Source organism: Somniosus microcephalus, chromosome 4, assembly GCF_052327205.1.
Source record: "Somniosus microcephalus isolate GS21.2 chromosome 4, FLI_Smic_1.0, whole genome shotgun sequence".
NCBI lineage: Eukaryota > Metazoa > Chordata > Chondrichthyes > Squaliformes > Somniosidae > Somniosus > Somniosus microcephalus.
This window is the reverse complement of record NC_140990.1, coordinates 69,040,130-69,062,437: the sequence shown is the minus strand read 5'-3', so window position 1 is coordinate 69,062,437 and position 22,308 is coordinate 69,040,130. Positions and strand designations below refer to the sequence as shown.

The following is a 22,308-nucleotide window of genomic DNA, read 5'->3' as shown; positions in this document are numbered from 1 at the left end:
GAGAGCTCGGTGCGGGACGGGTCCCACGCGTGCGCAGTGCCGCCAGTCGGGTGATGGCGGTGGAAGACGGAGAGAAGATTCCAGAGCGGGGAGGAGGTGGCGGAGCGCGGGGGAGCTTTATAAATACCTGGGGTGGGCCTCAGGCCCCGAACAAAAGCCTCCGGGCCGGGCGTTTGCCCCGAGCGGGGCGGCCGTTGTGGGGCTTTCTCCCGGTGAAAGGCCGGGGTAACGGCTGCCATCTTGAAACATAGAAACATAGAAGATAGGAGCAGGAGTAGGCCATTCGGCCCCTCGAGCCTGCTCCGCCATTCAATGAGAGGCTCAGGGGACAGCAGGGCGTATGCACGGCCCCCCTTGGCCAGGAACCAGGAGGAGAGAATCTTGTCAATTTCTATCCTGGACTCACAGTGATGGCTTTTGTAAACTCCTTTTACAGGCTGTGAGAAGGGCAGCATTTACACACAGCAAACTCAAACCAAAAATCACATCAAGATCTGACAGAGTTGACAGGACCTGAATATCATCGGCCTTTGAATATGGAAGGAGAAATGTTTGTCTGTTCTGTCTGTGGGAAAAGATTTCAAACATCAGTGTGACTGGTAAAGCACCGAGACACACACACCCGAGTGAAAGTGTTCCAGTGCACTGACTGTAGAAAGAGCTTTAACCAGTTACACAGCCTGAAAAAACATCACACCGTTCACAGCGGGGAGAAACCGTACACATGTTCTGTGTGTGGACGAGGCTTCAACTGATCATCCAACCTGGCAAGAGACAAGGACACCCGCACCATAGAGAAACCATGGGACTGTGGGAAGGGATTCAATTAACCATCTCAGCTGGAAACTGGGAAGAAGCTGTTCACCTGCTCCTTCTGTTGGAAGGGATTTACTCAATTGTCTAGCATGCTGACACGCCAGCAAGCTCGCAATAGGGAGAAGCCATTCACCTGCTCCGTGTGTGGGAAGGGATTCACTTGTTCGTCCCACCTCACTGCACACCAACTTGATCACGCTAATGAGAGACCTTTTAAATGCTCTGACTGTGGGAACAGCTTTAAAACCTCTGAGGAGCTGATTGAACACGAGCGAGTTCACACTGACGAGAGACCGTTCTGTTGCACTCACTGTGGGAAGAGGTTCTGGCAGTCATTCCGTCTGGCTGAACACCAGCTCCTTCACACTCATGAGAGTCCATTCAGTTGCTCTCACTGTGGGGAGAGGTTCAGCCAGTCATTGCAACTCGCTGAACACCAGCGAGTTCACATCAAGGAGAGACCATTCAACTGCTTTATGTGTGGGAAGGGATTCACTCGTTTAGCCCACCTTTTGACACATGAGGACATTCACACTGGGGATTTGCCCTTCTACTGCTCTGTGTGTGGGAAGGGATTCACTCGTTCAGTCCAACTTTTGACACACAAGCGAGTTCACACTGGGGAGAGGCCGTTCACCTGCTCATTGTGTGGGAAGGGATTCACTTGTTCATGCAACCTCACTACGCACCAGCGAGTACACACTGGGGAGAGGCCGTTCACCTGCTCTGTGTGTGGGAAGAGTTTCCCTCGTTCATCCCACCTGTTGATACACCAGCGAGTTCACACTGGTGAGAGGCAATTCATCTGCTCCATGTGTGGGAAGAGATTCACTTGTTTACCCACCTTTTGAAACACCGGCCTGTTCACACCGGGGAGAGGCCATTCACCTGTTCAGTGTGTGGGAAGAGATTCACTCAGTCATCCAGCCTCCAGAGACACCAACTCACTCACACCGGGGAGAGGCCATTCATCTGCTCCGTGTGTGGGAAGAGATTCGCTTAGTCATCCACCCTGCTGACACACCAGCGAGTTCACACTGACAAGAGACCTTTTAAATGTTCTGACTGTGAGAAAACCTTTAAAAGAATCAATGATCTGTGGACACACCAACGCACTCACACTGGGGAGAAACTGTTCACCTGCTCCGTGTGTGAGAAAGGATTTGTTACATCATCCCAGCTGCTGAGACACCAGCAAGTTCACACTGGGGAGAGGCCGTTCACCTGCTCTGTGTGTGGGAAGGGATTCACGGATTCATCCCACCGACTGAGCCACCAGCGAGTTCACACTAGGGAGAGGCCGTTCACCTGCTCCGTGTGTGGGAAGGGGTACACTCAGTCATCCCACCTGCTGAAACATCGGCGAGTTCACACGTTACTGCCGAAGTTGGATTCTGCTGTTATTGCTGCTGTTAATCACATCCAGGACTGAACCCTGTTCATTCTGACAGTTAATGACCCTCTAACTGGGCTGGAGATTAATATTCTGGATCAATGCAAAATAAATCAGCTTTGTTTTAAATACATGGGGGGGAGAAATTCCCCTCCTTTGCGCCTCCCGTGGCCAAATTCCGTGGGAGGTTAGCAGCGGTGCTACCGGGTTGCGCACCGATCTCGTGCGCCGGGAGATCGTGACATCATCTCTGGACGCATCGCCCCGGCACAAAAATTGCCCTTCGCCCCCTGCAGCAGCGCCAGGCGATGGCAGTGACTGCTGCAGGGGACATGAGCAGGTGGCCGGCCGCCCTGAAAAAAAGTCACATTTTTAATAACTTCTTTTTTGCGCCTCCGGATGCGGGGTCCATGCCGCGATCGGTCAGCCCAGCTCTCTGTTCGAGTGCCAGGCTGATCGCGCGACACCCCACCTCGGTGGTCCAGGTAAGTTTAAGAAAATCTGCCGAGTTCGCAGCATGGGGCCCTTCCCTTTAATTCAGGGAAGAGCCCCTGCAAGGCGGCAGCGCCACGCTTTGCCACTGGTGGGGCTGCTGAGCACATCGCCCCGGGTCATGAACTTCCCTCCTCTTGCGCTCCAAGGCGGATGTGCAGAGCTTGGTTTACCGCTCCACTTCCCTCTTGGAGCAAAAAATGGGAATTTCAGAGAGGCTGGAAGAGGTTAGCGCCTGGCACTAACTTTTCCAGCTTTTCTGATTTCTCCCCCGCAGTGTAAGAACATAAAATAACATAAGAATTAGTAGCAGGAGTAGGCCATTCGGCCCCTCGAGCCTGCTCCCCCATTTAATGAGATAATGGCTGGTTTTTGACCTGAACTCCACATTCCCGCCCGATCCCTATATCCCTTGATTCCACTAGAGTCCAAAAATCTTTCCGTTTCAGCCTTGAATATACTCAATGTTTCAGCATTCACAGCGCTCTGGGGCAGAGAATTCCAAAGATTCACAACCCTCTGAGTGAAGAAATTCCTCCTCATCTCAGTCTTAAAAGGCCGACCCCTTATCCTGAGACTATGGCCCCTAGTTCTAGACTCTCCAGCCAGGGGAAACAACCTCTCAGCATCTACCCTGTCAATCCCCCTCAGAATCTTGTATGTTTCAATGAGATCACCTCTCATTCTTCTAAACTCCAGAGAGTATCGGCCCATTCTACACAATCTATCATCATAGGACAGCCCGCTCATCCCAGGAATCAATCTAGTGAACCTTCGTTGCACCGCCTTCAAGGCAGGTATATCCTTCCTTAGATAAGGAGACCAAAACTGTGTACAGTACTCCAGGTGTGGTCTCACCAAGGCCCTGTACAATTGGAGCGAGACTTCCTTACTCTTATACTCCAACCCCCTTGCAATAAAGGCCAACATGCCATTTGCCTTCCTCATTGCTTGCTGCACCTGCGAGCTAGCTTTCTGTGTTTCTTGCACGAGGACACCCAAATCTCTCTGAACACCAACAATTAATAGTTACTCACCATTTAAAAAAATAAATTCTGTTTTTCTATTCTTCCTACCAAAGTGAATAACCTCACATTCCCCCACATTATACTCCATCTGAACCTCATTGCCCACTTTACGTCCTTTTACAGACTCTGTGTTCTCCTCACAGCTTACTGTCCCACCTAGCTTTGTATCACCAGCAAACTTGGATACATTACACTCGGTCCCTTCATTTAAGTCATTAATATAAATTGTGAATAGCTGAGGCCCCAACATTGATCCTTGCGGCACCTTCCTAATTACAGCCAGCCTACCTGAAAATGACCCATTTATCCCTGCTCCTGATTTCTGTCCATTAACCAATTCGCTATGCATGCCAATACATTACCCCAACCACATGAGCCCTTACTTTGCATAACAACCTATTATGTGGCACCTTATCGAATGCCTTTTGGAAATCCAAATATACTACATCCACTGGTTCCCCTTTATTGACCCTGCCAGATACTCCTCAAAAAACACTAATAAATTTATTAAACACAATTTTCCATGTTGACTCTGCCTAATCATGTTATGATTTTCTAAGTGCCCTGATACCTCTTCCTTAATAATGCATTCCAGCATTTTCCGAACAACTGATGTCAGGCTAACTGGCCTGTCGTTCCCTGTTTTCTCTCTCCCTCCTTTCTGGAATAGCGGGTTACATTTGCTACCTTCCAATCCGCTGTGACTGTTCTAGAACCTCAGGAATTTTGGAAGATCACGACCAATGCATCCACTATCTCTGCAGCCACCTCTTTTAGAATCCTAGGATGTAGGCCGTCAGGTCCAGGAGATTTATCGCCTTTTAGTCCCATTAGTTGTTCAAGTACTTTTTCCTCTACTGATTACTCTTCGGTTACTCTCATGGACAAGTCCCAGCTCCCCATATCTCCAGAGTGCCTCTCCCAGCCTTGGTATCCAGGGAAGGTCTCGGTAACACGCCCGGGATCACTAAACACAAAACCCAGTCTGTTAATCACTTTCAGCTGGACTTAGCATGTGACCCACAGCATCTCTCTCACATTCAATGTGTGAATAGAGCATCACACCTGCAAACCTGGTTTAAATTTAAAGTCATTCAGCAAATGTATTTAACAAAAGCCTGTCGGCTAATGAGACACTGTTAAGGTGCCATGTGCTGCTGGTCCGCTCTGTATTTTGCCTGTAATGGAAAATAACTGAAGATTTGTCCCAGGGTAACCTTTGCTGTCATGAAATGAGTGTGTCTTTTAATGAGCCTCACGTCCTTGCTCATGTCGGCTGCAATTGTGTAGAAAGGGGTTGTGTCTCCTCTTCTTAGGCAGTCCCTTGGAACCGAGGATGACTTGCTTCCATTAAAAATGAGTTCTCAGGTGACTGATGAGTCCAATGCAGGACCTATAGTCTCTGTCACAGGTGGGGCAGACGGTGGTTGAAGGGGCGGGTGGGTGGGGTGCTTGGGTTGACGTGCGCTCCTTGCGCTGCCTGCGCTTGGCTTCCGCTTGCTCCCGGCGAAGAGACTCGAGGTGTTCGGCGCCTTCGCGGATGCTTCTCCTCCACTTTGTGCGGTCTTGGGCCAGGGATTCCCAGGTGTCGGTGGGGATGTTACACTTTTTCAAGGAGGCTTTGAGGGTGTCCTTGAAGTGTTTCCTCTGCTGAATAGGGGTGAAAGAGGAGTTGGGGTGAGGGGGGTTGGAGAGTAGGGGTGAAAGAGGAGTTGGGGTGAGGGGGGTTGGAGAGTAGGGGTGAAAGAGTTGGGGTGAGGGGGGTTGGAGAGTAGGGGTGAAAGAGGAGTTGGGGTGAGGGGGGTTGGAGAGTAGGGGTGAAAGAGTTGGGGTGAGGGGGGTTGGAGAGTAGGGGTGAAAGAGGAGTTGGGGTGAGGGGGGGTGGAGAGTAGGGGTGAAAGAGGAGTTGGGGTGAGGGGGGTTGGAGAGTAGGAGTGAAAGAGGAGTTGGGGTGAGGGGTTTGGAGAGTAGGGGTGAAAGAGGAGTTGGGGTGAGGGGGGTTGGAGAGTAGGGGTGAAAGAAGAGTTGGGGTGAGGGGTGTTGGAGAGTAGGGGTGAAAGAGGAGTTGGGGTGAGGGGTGTTGGAGAGTAGGGGTGACAGAGGAGTTGGGGTGAGGGGGGTTGGAGAGTAGGGGTGAAAGAGGAGTTGGGTGATGGTGGTTGGAGAGTAGGGGTGAAAGAGGAGTTGGGGTGAGGGTTTTGGAGAGTAGAGGTGAAAGAGGATTTGGGGTGAGGGGGTTGGAAAGTAGGGGTGAAAGAGGAGTTGGGGTGAGGGGGGTTGGAGAGTAGGGGTGAAAGAGGAGTTGGGGTGAGGTGGGTTGGAGTGTAGGGGTGAAAAAGGAGTTGGGGTGAGGGGGTTGGAGAGTAGGGGTGACAGAGGAGTTGGGGTGAGGGGGATTGGAGAGTAGGGGTGAAAGAGGAGTTGGGGTGAGGGGGATTGGAGAGTAGGGGTGACAGAGGAGTTGGGGTGAGGGGGGTTGGAGAGTAGGGGTGACAGAGGAGTTGGGGTGAGGGGGATTGGAGAGTAGGGGTGAAAGAGGAGTTGGGGTGAGGGGGATTGGAGAGTAGGGGTGACAGAGGAGTTGGGGTGAGGGGGGTTGGAGAATAGGGGTGACAGAGGAGTTGGGGTGAGGGGGTTGGAGAGTAGGGGTGACAGAGGAGTTGGGGTGAGGGGGGTTGGAGAATAGGGGTGACAGAGGAGTTGGGGTGAGGGGGTTGGAGAGTAGGGGCGAAAGAGGAGTTGAGGTGAGCACTAAGCCCTGCTAGCCTTTCTATGTCCTGTTGCAGTCAATTGATGTCATCTTCACTGTTTGCCACACCCCCAAGTTTGGTGTCATCGGCAAATTAAAAAATTCTACTCTGTATTCCAATGTCCAGGTCATTTATATATATCAAAAGAAGCAGTGGCCCCAGCACTGACCCTTGGGGAACACCACTGTCTACCATCCTCCAGTTGAAAAACAGCCATTTACCACAACTCGTTGTTTTCTGTCCTTAAGCCAATTCCTTCTCCAAGCTGTCACTGACCCACCTATTCCTTGAGCCTCAATTTTGTTAACCAGCCTTCTATGTGGTACTTTGTCAAACGCCTTCCTAAAATCCATGTAGACAACATCCATTGCATTCCCTTCATCAGTCCTCCCTGTTACCTCATCAAAAAATTCAATTAGATTAGTCAAACACGATCTGCCTTTTACAAATCCGTGTTGGCTCTCCTTAATTAGCTTAAACCTCTCCAAGTGCCCGTTAATATTTTCCTTGATTATTGTTTCTAAAACTTTACCCACCACTGATGTTAAACTGACCGGCCTGTAGTTACTAGGATTGTCCTTACACCCTTTCTTGAACAATGGTGTCACATTTGCCACTTTCCAATCCTCAGGCACCTCCCCTGCATCTAGGGAAGATTGGAAAATTATGGCAAGCCCTTCTGCTATCTCCTCCCCCAATTCCCTTAGCAACCTGGGATGCAAGCCATCTGGACCAGGCAACTTATCCACTCTAAGCATACCCAGCTTTTCTAGTACATTCTGTCTATCAATTTTCACCCTTCCATTGCTTCTACCTTTACCGCTTCTACCTTTTCCACATTCACCGATATTTTGTCAGCATCCACCTCCTTAGTAAACACCGATACAAAGTACTCATTGAGTATTCTCGCCTTGCCCTGCGCCTCTAAGCATATATCACCTTCGTTGTCCCTAATAGGCCCCACCCCAGCAACCCCAATCCTAACCAATAACCACTAGCCCCAACCACCCTTACCCCAGCTCCTAACCAAGGATTATTGACAGAGATCAATGGAGGAGCTAAAGACCTGATAAAGGAAGTATTTGAAACAATTATCTCGATTAAATAAATAGTGCAAGGTATGTTAGTAATAAGAGATTAAATCAACGAGACCATCAAAATCAGCAATGACAATTACAAAGATCAGAACAATTCAAAGGCTGTCATATGCAATGTGTGCAGGATTTTTGCTAAATCGGATCCAAAAAAGTGATGATACAGTTCCATAAAGGGGTAGTTCAAAGGAACTTCAAATGAGTGTAAGTGAGACAGCTTATGACACCCACAAGCCATGTACACAAATGAAGCAAGCTTGGGGTTTGATGTGGTAGAAGGCGAACGAGATGAGAACTAAAATAATCTCGAGTAAGAAAAGGCCGAAAAATGGAAAAGTCGGTAACAGAACATCAATTAGTCTCATCTTATCATGGAGAAATCAAATATTCGACACACTGCGTTTAAAACAACAATGTATTTTAAATATTTATAAAGAATATTAATCTCCAGCCAATTATAGGGGTTATTAAGATCATCAGAAACAAACCATAACTGCGAGAATGAACATGGTTCAGTCCTCAATGCAATCTCAGTAAATCATATTCTAGTCACGAATCTGGTCTTTTACCCAGCATACCCCGCGGTGGGGAATGTGCCGCACCCAGACTACAGGAGCCCAGTGCGCAGGCGCGGTACCGGGCTGTGTTTGGAGCATGCGCAGTGCGGTATACGGGCAGAGGCTGCAGGCGGACAGATGTCGGGAGAGCGATTTTGCAGCGGGTACGAGGCGGCGAGGCGCGGGGCAGTAATAGAGCTGGAGGGGGAAGCTTCATCAACAGCTGGCATAGGTCGCAAGCCCCGAATAATAACCTACAGCTCCCGGGTTTGCAGCTACCGGGCTTTTTCCTGAAAACAGGCCTAGGTTAACGGCCGCCATCTTTGTAAGGGAAATCGGGAGGGTTTGAGCGCCGCCATCAAGAGTCAGCAAGTAGCACCGCGCATGCGCTGCCATCTTAACAATGGAACAGAGAGTGGGCGGGGTTTCAGGGTCCCAGTGACCAGGAGAGACAATCATTGACTCATTGATTTTATTCTCACTCTGCACACAGCGGGTTTCTCAGCATCTCTCCTGAAGGCGCTGGTAAATGCCGGGGTTACGGTTTACATCCCACAGGATTGTAACAGATTTAGGCCCCATGTACTCAGAACTGTTCAAGTCCCACTCCAGAGACTTGAGCACAAAAATCCAGGCTGACACTCCAGTGCAGTGCTGAGGGAGTGCTACACTGTCGGAGGTGCCGTCTTTCGGATGAGACGTTAAACCGAGACCCCGTCTGCCCTCTCGGGTGGATGTAAAAGATCCCACGGCACTATTTTGAAGAAGAGCAGGGGCGTTACCTCGGTATCCTGGACAATATATATCCCCCAATCAACATCGCTAAAATAGATTATCTGGTCATTATCATGTTGTTTGTGGGAGCTTGCTGTGCGCTAACTGACTGGCGCATTTCCTACATTACAATAGGAGATGCAACACCGGCCCTTTTACCTCCTCCCTTCCCACCGTCCAGGGCCCCAAACACTCCTTCCAGGTGAAACAGCGATTTACTTGTACTCCTTTGAATCTAGTATCCTGTATTCACTGCGCACGAAAGGGTTTCCTCTACATTGGGAAGACCAAACGCAGATTGGGTGATCGCTTTGCAGAACACCTCCGTTCAGTCGTCAGTGTGACCCTGAGTTTCCAGCCTCTTTGTCATTTTAATTCTCTGGACCACTCCCACTCTGTCCTCTGCCTCCTGCACTGTTCTAAGGAAGCTCGAGGAAGAGCACCTCATCGTTCGATGAGGCACTTTACAACATTCTGGACTCAACAATTTCAAATCATAACCACTGCTCCCATTGTTTAGTACGGCAGCTGTTGGTGATTCTGCCATTCCCATTTAAACCTCTTCTAGGCCCATCCTTTGTTTCTTTACTTGTCCCATTACCATCTCCTTTTGGCAGTAGGCAGAAGGCTGGAAACTATAGACCGGTTAGTCTAACATCTGTGGTAGGTAACATTTTGGAGTCCATTATTAAGGAGACAGGAACAGGACATTTGGATAATCATAATTTAATAGGACAAAGTCAGCATAGTTTTATGAAGGGGAAGTCATGTTTGACAAATTTGCTGGAGTTCTTTGAGGAAGTAACATATAGGGTGGATAAAGGGGAACCAGTGGACGTAGTGTATTTAGACTTCCAAAAGGCATTTGACAAGGTGCCACACAAAAGATTATTGCTTAAGATAAAAAATCACAGGATTGGGGGTAATATTCTGGCATGGATAGAGGATTGGCTATCTAACAGAAGGCAGAGAGTTGGGATAAATGGTTCATTCTCAGACTGGCAATCAGTGACTAGTGGTGTTTCGCAGGGGTCAGTGCTGGGTCCCCAACTCTTTACAATCTATATTAACGATTTGGAGGAGGGGACCGAGTGTAACATATCAAAGTTTGCAGATGATACTAAGATGGGAGGGAAAGTAGTGAGTGAGGAGGACATAAAAAACCTGCAAGGGGACATAGACAGGCTAAGTAAGTGGGCAGAGATTTGGCAGATGGAATACAATACTGGAAAGTGTGAGGTTATGCACTTTGGCAGGAAAAATCGTAGAGCAATTATTATCTTAATGGCAAGAAACTGGAAAGTACTGAAGTACAAAGGGATCTGGGGGTCCTGGTGCACGAAACTCAAAAGGTTAGTATGCAGGTGCAGCAAGTGATTAAGAAGGCCAATGGAATGTTGGCTTTCATTGCTAGGGGGATAGAATATAAAAATAGGGAGGTATTGCTTCAGTTGTACAAAGTATTGGTGAGACCGCACCTGGAATATTGCATACAGTTTTGGTGTCCATACTTAAGAAAAGACATACTTGCTCTCGAGTCAGTACAAAGAAGGTTCACTCGGTTAATCCCGGGGATGAGGGGATGGACATATGAGGAGAGGTTGAGTAGATTGGGACTCTACTCATTGGAGTTCAGAAGAATGAGAGGCGATCTTATTGAAACATATAAGATTGTGAAGGGGTTGGATCGGGTGGATGCGGGGAGGATGTTCCCGATGATGGGTGAAACTAGAACTAGGGGGCATAGTCTTCGAATAAGGGGCTGCTCTTTCAAAACTGAGATGAGGAGGAACTACTTAACTCAGAGGGTGGTAGGTCCATGGAATATGCTGCCCCAAAAAGCTGTAGAAGCGACATCATTAAATAAATTTAAAACAGAAATAGACAGTTTCCTGGAAGTAAAGGGAATTAAGGGTTACGGGGAGCGGGCAGGAATTTGGACATGAGTCTAGGTTCGGATCGGTCATGGCCCTGTGGGTAGCGGAACGGGCCCAGGGGCCATGTAGCCTGATCCTGCTCCTATTTCGTGTGTCTAATTCTGTTAGATTCAGGAGATATTCCTGTGATAGTGGATTGGCGGTTAGGATCAGATCAGCCATGATCTTATTGAATGGCGGAGCAGGCTCGAGGGGCCGATTGGCCTACTCCTGCTCCTGTTTCTTATGTTCTTATGCCTCGCACCCTCCTCCCTTTTGTCATTTAATCTCTCCTACGTTCCACCCTATCACAGACCTTACCTTTTGTCCTTTCCAGTGAGTATAGAACTGAACCCAGCCAGAGTCAGCACCTTCAGGCGAGGAGAGGAACCAGTGAGTGTAGAACTGAACCCAGCCAGAGTCAGCACCTTCAGGGGAGGAGAGGGAGAGGAACCAGTGAGTGTAGAACTGAACCCAGCCAGAGTCAGCACCTTCAGGGGAGGAGAGAGAGGGGATCCAGTGAGTGTAGAACTGAACTCAGCCAGAGTCAGCACCTTCAGGGGAGGAGAGAGAGGGGAACCAGTGAGTGCAGAACTGAAACCAGCCAGTGTCAGCACCTTCAGCGAAGGAGAGGGAGAGGAACCAGTGTGTGTAGAACTGGACCCAGCCAGAGTCAGCACCTTCAGGGGAGGAGAGGGAGGCGAACCAGTGAGTGTAGAACTGAACCCAGCCAGAGTCAGCACCTTCAGGGGAGGAGAGAGGGAGGTACCAGTGAGTGTAGAACTGAACCCAGCCAGAGTCTGTGCCTTCAGGGGCTAGAGGGAGGGGAACCAGTGAGTGTAGAACTGAACCCAGTCAGAGTCAGCACCTTCAGGGTAAGAGAGGGAGGGGAACCAGTGAACTGAACCCAGCCAGAGACGGCACCTTCAGTGGAGGAGTGGGAGGGGAACCAGTGAACTTTGTACTGAACCCAGCCAGAGTCAGCACCTTCAGGGAGGAAGAGGGAGGGGAACCAGTGAGTGTAGAACTGAACCCAGCCAGAGTCAGCACCTTCAGGGGAGGAGAGAGTGGGGAACTAGTGAGTGTAGAACTGAACCCAGCCAGAGTCAGCACCTTCAGGGGCTAGAGGGAGGGGAACCAGTGACTGTAGAACTGAACCCAGCCAGAGTCAGCACCTTCAGGGGAGGAGAGGGAGGGGAACCAGTGAGTGTAGAACTGAAGCCAGCCAGAGTCAGCACCTTCAGCGGAGGAGAGGGAGGGGAACCAGTGAGTGTAGAACTGAACCCAGCCAGAGTCAGCACCTTCAGGGGAGGAGAGGGAGGGGAACCAGTGAGTGTAGAACTGAACCCAGCCAGAGTCAGCACCTTCAGGGAAGGAGAGGGAGAGGAACCAGTGAGTGTAGAACTGAACCCAGTCAAAGTCAGCACCTTCAGTGGAGGAGCGGGAGGGGAACCAGTGAACGTATAACTGAACCCAGCCAGAGTCAGCACCTTCAGGGAGGAAGAGGGAGGGGAACCAGTGAGTGCAGAACTGAACCCAGACAGAATCAGCTCCTTCAGGGGGAGGAGAGGGAGGGGAACCAGTGAGTGTAGGACTGAACCCAGCCAGAGTCAGCACCTTCAGGGGAGGAGAGAGAGGGGAACTAGTGAGTGTAGAATTGAACCCAGCCAGAGTCAGCACCTTCCGGGGAGGAGAGGGAGGGGAACCAGTGAGTGTAGAACTGAACCCTGCCAGAATCAGTACCTTCAGTGGAGGAGAGAGAGGGGCACCAGTGAGTGTAGAACTGAACCCAGCCAGAGTCAGCACCTTCCGGGGAGGAGAGAGAGGGGAACCAGTGAGTGTGGAGCTGAACCCAGCCAGAGTCAGCACCATCAGGGGAGAAGAGGGGAACCAGTGAGTGTAGAACTGAACCCAGCCAGAGTCAGTACCTTCAGGGGAGGAGCGAGAGGGGAACCAGTGAGTGTAGAACTGAACCCAGTCAGAGTCAGCACCTTCAGTGGAGGAGAGGGAGAGGAACCAGTGAGTGTAGAACTGAACCCAGCCAGAGTCAGTACCTTCAGGGGAGGAGAGGGAGGGGAACCAGTGAGTGCAGAACTGAAACCAGCCAGAGTCAGCACCTTCAGCGAGGGAGAGGAACCAGTGAGTGTAGAACTGAACCCAGCCAGAGTCAGTACCTTCAGGGGAGGAGAGGGATGGGAACCAGTGAGTTTAGAACTGAACCCAGCCAGAATCAGCTACTTCAGGGGAGGAGAGCGAGGGGAACCAGTGAGTGTAGAACAGAACCCAGCCATAGTCAGCACCTTCAGGGGAGGAGAGAGAGGGGAACCAGTGAGTGTAGAACTGAACCCAGCCAGAGTCAGCACCTTCAGGGGAGGAGAGGGAGGGGAACCAGTGAGTGTAGAACTGAACCCAGTCAAAGTCAGCACCTTCAGGGGAGGAGAGAGAGGGGAACCAGGGAGTGTAGAACTGAACCCAGCCAGAGTCAGCACCTTCAGGGAGGGAGAGGGAGGGGAACCAGTGAGTGTAGAAGTGAACCCAGCCAGAGTCAGCACCTTCAGGAGAGCAGTGAGAGGGAACCAGTGAGTGTGGAGCTGAACCTAGCCAGAGTCAGCACCTTCAGCGGAGGAGAGAGAGAGGAACCAGTGAGTGTAGAACTGAACCCAGTCATAGTCAGCACCTTCAGGGGAGGAGAGGGAGGGGAACCAGTGAACTGAACCCAGCCAGAGCCAGCACCTTCAGTGGAGGAGTGGGAGGGGAACTAGTGAGTGTAGAACTGAACCCAGCCAGGGTCAGCACGTTCAGGGGCTAGAGGGAGGGGAACCAGTGAGTGTAGAGCTGAACCCAGCCAGAGTCAGCACCTTCAGGGGAGGAGAGGGAGCGGAACCAGTGAGTGTAGAACTGAACTCAGCCAGAGTCAGTACCTTCAGGGGAGGAGAGACAGGGGAACCAGTGAGTGCAGAACTGAACCCAGCCAGAATCAGTACCGTCAGTGGAGGAGAGAGAGGGGCACCAGTGAGTGTGGAACTGAACCCAGCCAGAGTCAGCACCATCAGGGGAGGAGAGGGGAACCAGTGAGTGTAGAGCTGAACCCAGCCAGAGTCAGCACCTTCAGGGGAGGAGAGGGAGGGGAACCAGTGAGTGCAGAACTGAACCCAGCCAGAGTCAGCACCTTCAGGGGAGGAGAGGGAGGGGAACCAGTGAGTGTAGAACTGAACCCAGCCAGAGTCAGCACCTTCAGGGGAGGAGAGAGAGAGGAACCAGTGAGTGTAGAACTGAACCCAGTCAGAGTCAGCACCTTCAGGGGAGGAGAGGGAGGGGAACCAGTGAGTGTAGAACTGAACCCAGTCAGAGTCAGCACCTTCAGGGAGGGAGAGGGCTGAGAACCAATGACTGTAGAACTGAACCCAGTCAGAGTCAGCACCTTGAGGGGAGGAGAGGGATGGAAACCAGTGAGTGTAGAACTGAACCCAGCCAGAGTCAGCACCTTCAGGGGAGGAGAGAGAGGGGAACCAGTGAGTGTAGAACTGAACCCAGCCAGAGTCAGCACCTTCAGGGGAGGAGAGGGAGGGGAACCAGTGAGTGTAGAACTGAACCCAGCCAGAGTCAGCACCTTCAGGGGAGGAGAGAGTGGGGAACCAGTGAGTGTGGAGCTGAACCCAGCCAGAGTCAGCACCTTCAGGGGAGGAGAGAGTGGGGAACCAGTGAGTGTGGAGCTGAACCCAGCCAGAGTCAGCACCTTCAGGGGAGGAGAACCAGTAAATGTAGAACTGAACCCAGCCAGAGTGAGCACCTTCAGGGGAGGAGAGAGAGGGGAACCAGTGAGTGTGGAGCTGAACCCAGCCAGAGGCAGCAACTTCAGGGGAGGAGAACCAGTAAATGTAGAACTGAACCCAGCCAGAGTGAGCACCTTCAGGGGAGGAGAGAGAGGGGAACCAGTGAGTGTAGAACTGAACCCAGCCAGAGTCAGCACCTTCAGGGGAGGAGAGAGAGAGGAACCAGTGAGTGTAGAACTGAAACCAGCCAGAGTCAGCACCTTCAGGGGAAGAGAGGGAGGGGAACCAGTGACTGTAGAACTGAACCCAGCCAGAGTCAGCACCTTCAGGGGAAGAGAGGGAGGGGAACCAGTGACTGTAGAACTGAACCCAGCCAGAGTCAGCACCTTCAGGGGAAGAGAGGGAGGGGAACCAGTGAGTGTAGAACTGAACCCAGCCAGAGTCACCACCTTCAGGGGAGGGGAGGGAGGGGAACCAGTGAGTGTAGAACTGAACCCAGCCAGAGTCAGCACCTTCAGGGGAGGAGAGGGAGGGGAACCAGTGACTGTAGAACTGAACCCAGCCAGAGTCAGCACCTTCAGGGGAGGAGAGAGAGGGGAACCAGTGAGTGTAGAACTGAACCCAGCCAGAGTCAGCACCTTCAGGGGAAGAGAGGGAGGGGAACCAGTGACTGTAGAACTGAACCCAGCCAGAGTCAGCACCTTCAGGGGAGGAGAGAGAGGGGAACCAGTGAGTGTAGAACTGAACCCAGCCAGAGTCAGCACCTTCAGGGGAGGAGAGGGAGGGGAACCAGTGACTGTAGAACTGAACCCAGCCAGAGTCAGCACCTTCAGGGGAGGAGAGGGAGGTGAACCAGTGAGTGTAGAACTGAACACAGCCAGAGTCAGCACCTTCAGGGGAGGAGAGGGAGGGGAACCAGTGAGTGTAGAACTGAACCCAGCCAGAGTCAGCACCTTCAGGGGAGGAGAGGGAGGGGAACCAGTGAGTGTAGAACTGAACCCAGCCAGAGTCAGCACCTTCAGGGGAGGAGAGGGAGGGAACCAGTGAGTGTAGAACTGAACCCAGCCAGAGTCAGCACCTTCAGCGGAGGAGAGGGAGGGGATCCAGTGAACGTAGAACTGAACCCAGCCAGAATCAGCACCTTCAGGGGAGGAGAGGGAGGGGAACCAGTGAGTGTAGAACTGAACCCAGCCTGAGTCAGCACCTTCAGGGGAGGAGAGGGAGGGCAACCAGTGAGTGTGGAGCTGAACCCATCCAGAGTCATCACCTTCAGGGGAGGAGAGGGTGCGGAACCAGTGAGTGTAGAACTGAACCCAGCCAGAGTCAGCACCTTCAGGGGATGAGAGAGAGGGGAACCAGTGAGTGTAGAACTGAATCCAGCCAGAGTCAGAACCTTCAGGGGAGGAGAGAGAGTGGACCCAGTGAGTGTAGAACTGAACCCAGCCAGAGTCAGCACCTTCAGGGGAGGAGAGAGTGGGGAACCAGTGAGTGTAGAACTGAAACCAGACAGAGTCAGCACCTTCAGGGGAGGAGAGGGAGGGGAACCAGTGAGTGTAGAACTGAACCCAGCCAGAGTCAGCACCTTCAGGGGATGAGAGGGAGGGGAACCAGTGAGTGTAGAGCTGAACCCAGCCAGAGCCAGCACCTTCAGGGGAGGAGAGGGAGGGGCACCAGTGAGTGTAGAACTGAACCCAGCCAGAATCAGCACATTCAGTGGACGAGAGACAGGGGAACCAGTGAGTGTAGAACTGAACCCAGCCAGAATCAGTACCTTCAGTGGAGGAGAGAGAGGGGCACCAGTGAGTGTAGAACTGAACCCAGCCAGAGTTAGCACCTTCCGGGGAGGAGAGAGAGGGGAACCAGTGAGTGCAGAGCTGAACCCAGCCAGAGTCAGCACCATCAGGGGAGGAGAGGGGAACCAGTGAGTGTGCAACTGAACCCAGCCAGAGTCAGTACCTTCAGGGGAGGAGAGAGAGGGGAACCACTGAGTGTAGAACTGAACCTAGCCCGAGTCAGCACCTTTAGCGGAGGAGAGAGAGAGGAACCAGTGAGTGTATAACTGAACCCAGTCATAGTCAGCACCTTCAGGGGAGGAGAGGGAGGGGAACCAGTGAACTGAACCCAGCCAGAGCCAGCACCTTCAGTGGAGGAGTGGGAGGGGAACTAGTGAGTGTAGAACTTAACCCACTCAGGGTCAGCACGTTCAGGGGCTAGAGGGAGGGGAACCAGTGAGTGTAGAGCTGAACCCAGCCAGAGTCAGCACCTTCAGGGGAGGAGAGGGAGCGGAACCAGTGAGTGTAGAACTGAACTCAGCCAGACTCAGTACCTTCAGGGGAGGAGAGACAGGGGAACCAGTGAGTGTCGAACTGAACCCAGCCAGAATCAGTACCGTCAGTGGAGGAGAGAGAGGGGCACCAGTGAGTGTAGAACTGAACCCAGTCAGAGTCAGCACCTTCAGGGGAGGAGAGGGAGGCGAACCAGTGAGTGTAGAACTGAACCCAGCCAGAGTCAGCACCTTCAGGGAAGGAGAGGGAGAGGAACCAGTGAGTGTAGAACTGAACCCAGCCAGAGTCAGCACCTTCAGGGAAGGAGAGGGCTCGGAACCAGTGACTGCAGAACTGAACCCAGTCAGAGTCAGCATATTCAGGGGAGGAGAGGGATGGAAACCACTGAGTGTAGAACTGAACCCAGCCAGAGTCAGCACCTTCAGGGGAGGAAAGGGAGAGGAACCAGTGGGTGTAGAACTGAACCGAGCCAGAGTCAGCACCTGCAGGGGAGGAGAGAGAGGGGAACCAGTGAGTGTAGAGCTGAACCCAGCCAGAGTCAGCACCTTCAGGGGAGGAGAGAGAGGGGAACCAGTGAGTGTAGAACTGAACCCAGTCAGAGTCAGCACCTTCAGGGGAGGAGAGGGAGGCGAACCACTGAGTGTAGAACCGAACCTAGCCAGAGTCAGCACCTTCAGCGGAGGAGAGAGAGAGGAACCAGTGAGTGTAGAACTGAACCCAGTCATAGTCAGCACCTTCAGGGGAGGAGAGGGAGGGGAACCAGTGAACTGAACCCAGCCAGAGCCAGCACCTTCAGTGGAGGAGTGGGAGGGGAACTAGTGAGTGTAGAACTGAACCCAGCCAGGGTCAGCACGTTCAGGGGCTAGAGGGAGGGGAACCAGTGAGTGTAGAGCTGAACCCAGCCAGAGTCAGCACCTTCAGGGGAGGAGAGGGAGCGGAACCAGTGAGTGTAGAACTGAACTCAGCCAGAGTCAGTACCTTCAGGGGAGGAGAGACAGGGGAACCAGTGAGTGTAGAACTGAACCCAGCCAGAATCAGTACCGTCAGTGGAGGAGAGAGAGGGGCACCAGTGAGTGTGGAACTGAACCCAGCCAGAGTCAGCACCATCAGGGGAGGAGAGGGGAACCAGTGAGTGTAGAGCTGAACCCAGCCAAAGTCAACACATTCAGGGGAGGAGAGGGAGGGGAACCAGTGAGTGCAGAACTGAACCCAGCCAGAGTCAGCACCTTCAGGGGAGGAGAGGGAGGGGAACCAGTGAGTGCACAACTGAACACAGCCAGAGTCAGCACCTTCAGGGGAGGAGAGGGAGGGGAACCAGTGAGTGTAGAACTGAACCCAGCCAGTGTCAGCACCTTCAGGGGAGGAGAGAGAGAGGAACCAGTGAGTATAGAACTGAACCCAGCCAGAGTCATCACCTTCAGGGAAGGAGAGGGAGAGGAACCAGTGAGTGTAGAACTGAACCCAGTCAGAGTCAGCACCTTCAGGGGAGGAGAGGGAGGGGAACCAGTGAGTGTAGAACTGAACCCAGTCAGAGTCAGCACCTTCAGGGAGGGAGAGGGCTGGGAACCAATGACTGTAGAACTGAACCCAGTCAGAGTCAGCACCTTGAGGGGAGGAGAGGGATGGAAACCAGTGAGTGTAGAACTGAACCCAGCCAGAGTCAGCACCTTCAGGGGAGGAGAGAGAGGGGAACCAGTGAGTGTAGAACTGAACCCAGCCAGAGTCAGCACCTTCAGGGGAGGAGAGGGAGGGGAACCAGTGAGTGTAGAACTGAACCCAGCCAGAGTCAGCACCTTCAGGGGAGGAGAGAGTGGGGAACCAGTGAGTGTGGAGCTGAACCCAGCCAGAGTCAGCACCTTCAGGGGAGGAGAGAGAGGGGAACCAGTGAGTGTAGAACTGAACCCAGCCAGAGTCAGCACCTTCAGGGGAGGAGAGAGAGAGGAACCAGTGAGTGTAGAACCGAACCCAGCCAGAGTCAGCACCTTCAGGGGAGGAGAGAGTGGGGAACCAGTGAGTGTAGAACTGAAACCAGCCAGAGTCAGCACCTTCAGGGGAAGAGAGGGAGGGGAACCAGTGACTGTAGAACTGAACCCAGCCAAAGGCAGCACCTTCAGGGGAGGAGAGGGAGGGGAACCAGTGAGTGTAGAGCTGAACCCAGCCAGAGTCAGCAGCTTCAGGGGAGGAGAGGGAGGTGAACCAGTGAGTGTAGAACTGAACACAGCCAGAGTCAGCACCTTCAGGGGAGGAGAGGGAGGGGAACCAGTGAATGTAGAACTGAACCCAGCCGGAGTCAGCACCTTCAGGGGAGGAGAGGGAGGGAACCAGTGAGTGTAGAACTGAACCCAGCCAGAGTCAGCACCTTCAGCGGAGGAGAGGGAGGGGATACAGTGAACGTAGAACTGATCCCAGCCAGAATCAGCACCTTCAGGGGAGGAGAGGGAGGGGAACCAGTGAGTGTAGAACTGAACCCAGCCTGAGTCAGCACCTTCAGTGGAGGAGAGGGAGGGGAACCAGTGAGTGTAGAACTGAACACAGCCAGAATCAGCACCTTCAGGGGAGGAGAGGGAGGGGAACCAGTGAGTGTAGAACTGAACCCAGCCAGAATCAGCACCTTCAGGGGAGGAGAGGGAGGGGAACCAGTGAGTGTAGAACTGAACCCAGCCTGAGTTAGCACCTTCAGGGGAGGAGAGGGAGGGGATCCAGTGAACGTAGAACTGAACCCAGCCAGAATCAGCACCTTCAGGGGAGGAGAGGGAGGGGAACCAGTGAGTGTAGAACTGAACCCAGCCAGAATCAGCACCTTCAGGGGAGGAGAGGGAGGGGAACCAGTGAGTGTAGAACTGAACCCAGCCTGAGTCAGCACCTTCAGGGGAGGAGAGGGAGGGCAACCAGTGAGTGTGGAGCTGAACCCATCCAGAGTCATCACCTTCAGGGGAGGAGAGGAAGGGGAACCAGTGAGTGTGGAGCTGAACCCAGCCGGAGTCAGCACGTTTAGGGGAGGACAGAGAGGGGAACCAGTGAGTGTAGAACTGAACCCAGCCAGAGTCAGCACCTTAAGGGGAGGAGAGAGTGGGGAACCAGTGAGTGTAGAACTGAACCCAGCCAGAGTCAGCACCTTCAGGGGAGGAGATGGAGGGTAACCAGTGAGTGTAGAACTTGAACCCAGCCAGAGTCAGCACCTTCAGGGGAGGAGGGAGAGGGGAAGCAGTGGGTGTAGAACTGAACCCAGCCAGAGTCAGCACCTTCAGTGGAGGAGAGAGAGGGGAACCAGTGTGTGCAGAACTAAACCCAGCCAGAATCAGCACCTTCAGGGGAGGGGAGGGAGGGGAACCAGTGAGTGTAGAACTGAACCCAGCCTGAGTCAGCACCTTCAGGGGAGGAGAGGGAGGGGAACCAGTGAGTGAAGATCTGAACCCAGCCAGAGTCAGCAGCTTCAGGGGAGGAGAGAGAGGGGAACCAGTGAGTGTAGAACTGAACCCAGCCAGAGTCAGCACTTTCCGGGGAGGAGAGGGAGGGGAACCAGTGAGTGTAGAACTGAACCCAGCCAGAGTCAGCACCTTCAGGGGAGGAGAGAGGGGAACCAGTGAGTGTAGAACTGAACCCAGCCAGAGTCAGCACCTTCAGGGGAGGAGAGAGAGGGGAACCAGTGAGTGTAGAACTGAACCCAGCCAGAGTCAGCACTTTCCGGGGAGGAGAGGGAGGGGAACCAGTGAGTGTAGAACTGAACCCAGCCAGAGTCAGCACCTTCACGGGAGGAGAAGGAGGGGAACCAGTGAGTGTAGAACTGAACCCAGCCAGAGTCAGCACCTTCAGGGGAGGGAGACAACTGGGAGCAGAGGAAAGAAACGTTGGAGATGGTGCGATGGGTTTGGATTTCAGCACAGGGTGGGGGGAGAGTGTGTGGGACAGGGATTTACTGCTTTGCGGGATCAAGAGGGGAAAGAATGTTCCAAAGAAACTAGAATTGTCTGTTCTGAATTCCTATCCTGTACTTACAATGATGACTTTTGTAAACTCCTTTTACAGGCTATTAGAAGGGGAGGATTTACAGACGGGAAACGCAAACCAAACATCATGTCAAGATCTGACAGAATCACTCGATTCACCAGGACCTGAATATCATCAGATTTTGAATTTGGAAGGAAAAAGCCCCAATCACAGCGGGCAGAAACCATGCAGCTGCTCGGTGTGTGGACGAGGCTTCAACCAATCATCGGGCCTGTCAAGACACAAATGCAGTCACTCCAGGGTGAAACTGTGTAAATGTGGGGACTGTGGGAAGGGATTCGGTTCCCCATCCCAGCTGGAAACTCATTGGCGCAGTCACACTGGGGAGAGGCCATTTATCTGCCGTGTGTGTGGGAAGGGAGTCAAAGATTCATCCAACCTGCTGAGACACCAGCGCATTCACACCGGGGGGAGGTCATTCATCTGCTCCGTGTGTGGGAAGGGATTCAAAAATTCATCTGGCCTGCAGAAGCACGCGATAGTTCACACTGACGAGAGACCATTCGAGTGCTCTCACTGTGGCAAGAGGTTTAGGCGGTCGTTCCACCTGCGGGCACACCAATGCAGTCACACCGGGGAAAGGCCATTCACCTGACCCGTGTGTGGCAAGGGATTCACCCAGTCTGCTAACCTGGTGGAACACCAGTGGGTTCACAAGGAAGAGAAACCAGTTAAATATTCCGTGTGTGGGAAGGGATTTACTCACTCCTCCCGCTTGATGGTGCATCAGCGAGTTCACACCGGGGAGAGGGCGTTCACCTGCTCCGTGTGTGGGAAGGGATTCACTTATTCCTCTCGCTTGATGGTGCATCAGCGAGTTCACACTGGAGAGAGGCAATTCACCTGCTCCGTGTGTGGGAAGGGATTCGCTACTTCATCCAACCTGCTGAGACACCAGCGAGTTCACTTGCTCTGTGTGAGAAAGGATTCACTCGTTCATCCCACCTACTGACTCACCAGCGAGTTCACAAGTGACTGCAGGGGTTGGATTCTGCTGTTATTGTGGCTGTTAATCACATCCAGGACTGTACCATGTTCATTCTGACATTTGGGGTTTGTTTCTGCTGATAAACTCCAGCCCAGTTATAGGGTTATTAATATTCTGGTTATATGTCAAATAAATCAGCTTTGTTTTCAACACATTGTAGATTTCTCGTCTCTCTTCACTGACAGCAAAGTCCCCGTGCGCGTAATCCTGAGGCCTGTAAGAAATGTGTTCCAGCCGCTCCCATGGTTCAGAGTTCCTAGACATGGAACAGAAGGCTCCTTTACAACTGTGTTTAGAGTCAGGAAGAACAACGGTGAATGCTGGAAACGTGCTGTCAAATCAGAGATTGGTGTCAAACTGCGATCTGTTCCTGACTGAAAGTGAAACGGCAGGTTTAAGTTTCCAGTCTAAAAATGACTAGTAATTATTCTACG

At 52.4% G+C, this 22,308-nt stretch overlaps 2 pseudogenes across 1 annotated transcript; both read left to right on the top strand.

Moving 5' to 3' along the window:
- Positions 1-905: 905 nt before the first annotated feature.
- Positions 906-2,248, top strand: LOC147119146 (uncharacterized; annotated as a pseudogene).
- A 5,958-nt stretch (positions 2,249-8,206) lies between these two features.
- On the top strand, positions 8,207-22,024 carry LOC147119145 (uncharacterized; annotated as a pseudogene). Its single transcript, XR_015077997.1, has 2 exons — positions 8,207-8,294; positions 20,905-22,024. The product of XR_015077997.1 is annotated as an uncharacterized LOC147119145 (transcript).
- Positions 22,025-22,308: the final 284 nt, after the last annotated feature.